Consider the following 1,997-nt stretch of genomic DNA (forward strand, 5'->3'; position numbering starts at 1 on the left):
ACACACCGAATAGTCAACCAAATGCTCCAAAAGGAATCATAGGCTCAACAATTATAGTAGGTGACTTCAATACACTGCTCTCTGAGAAAGATCACAGGGGAAAAAACTCTACAAGGAGGCTAGAGATCTAAACACTACAATTAGACAATTTGACCTGATAGATATTTAGGGAGTTCTTCAAAACACACACACACGCACACGCACACGCACACGCACATGCACACGCACACACACACACGCACACACACACATCACATTCTTTTCAAGCCCACATGGCACATATTCAAAGATAGACCACATGCTGGTGCATAAGTCAAACCTGTAAAAATTTAAGCCCAATTGATATCAAACAAGACCTCTCTCTCTGACCATTGTGACATAAGGCTGGAAATCAACAAAAGGAAAAATGAAGAAAACAAGGGTAAACAACTGGAGGATGAATAACTATTGCAAAACGAGTGTGTACTGGCCCAAATCAGAGATGAAATTAGGAAATTTCTAGGACCCAACAAGAATGAGAACACAACGTACCAAAACCTTTGGGATACAGCAAAGGTAGTTATCAGAGGAAGTTTCATAGCAATACGTGCACACATGAAAAAGGAAGAGAGACTTATGATTGATATGCTGGCACAAAATTTACAGCAACTAGAGCAGAGTCAACAGGACAATCCTACTCTGAATCAGAATTGACTTGACAGCACTGAGAATTTGTTTATAGTTCAAGAGTTCCTGAGTGATTGATTGGCATCATTCTGTCTATCCTCAAACCAAAATCAAACGCAGTGTCATCGAGTGGGTTCCAATCCACAGACGGAGTAGAACTGTCCATGCAGGTTTCTGTCCATGCTGTAACTCTTTATGGCGGTCTTTCTACCTCATCCGGTGGTTTTGAACTGTTAGTCTGCGGTTAGTGGCCCAATGTGTAACCCATTACACCACTGGGGTGGTTCCTTCGGTCTATCCCAAAGCCCCACAAAACCAATAGTCTTTCAAAACCTCACTCACAGCAGACTTTCTCTAAGAAACTTACCTAGAAATGCTTCTTATCCCTCAGAAGCAATCTCAACTTACCCTTTCTCCCTGGATATTGATAACAAACACATAATGAATTCTAGGAAATCATCTACCCCATCAACCCCATAAGGAGCCCCATTTTCCTTAGACCACATGTTGCAATTGGGAAGGTCTGGCCACCAGCCTGGTTGACTCTTGAACCTGAGCAAAGGTTCCTAACCCTTCACGTCCCAAAGACACCTCTGCTGCGTCATGGAAGTATATGGGCCTGGCTCAGGATACTGACTGCTTTTAAAGGCACATGAGACATAGGATTACAAAGGCAGTCAATAATATTAAAAGAACAGCTATAAACATATAAAAAGGATGACTATGTAATAGATAACAAAGGTATATCTTTATGAATATATTAATTAACAATGTGTAACAGCAGGTCTACAAACTGCTAAGTAGTGATAACCATAAGTGATATATTGAGATCTGGAAGAAATATAACACAATACAACCTCCCTTGTATTATTAATATATTATTATTATTATTATTATTATCTATTACTAGGTAATATAATTTCTCCTGTATTATTAATGTATCATTAGGTTTCTATTAGTGACAAAGTCACAGGTACCGACTATGCTATCATGGTTTGTATTTGGTGCCTGTGGTAGTTACATAATCTGGTGTCAACTTGAGAGTATTAAGAGTGAAGGGGTGGAGTCTAGTCTGTCAATCTGGTCACAGCTTAATGATCTCATTTGGCCTTATGGAGATAAATAGCTCTCTGGAGGTGGGACACACACATACTCTCTGCTTGGTATTTCTGATCACAAGACACATAGAGGTACACTAGAGCCCTGGAGCTGAAGGAGCCACGTGGAGACATATGCCAGCACTGAGATACTTCCACCACCACTGGATCCACAAGATTTTCCACCCACTGGCCTGTGATCTTCCTGCATTTGGCATTATTGCATGTGCTGTG

The sequence above is a fragment of the Echinops telfairi genome, unplaced genomic scaffold (genome assembly GCF_000313985.2).
Source record: "Echinops telfairi isolate 266 unplaced genomic scaffold, ASM31398v2 ScPeMD7_7424;HRSCAF=8462, whole genome shotgun sequence".
Classification (NCBI taxonomy): Eukaryota; Metazoa; Chordata; class Mammalia; order Afrosoricida; family Tenrecidae; genus Echinops; species Echinops telfairi.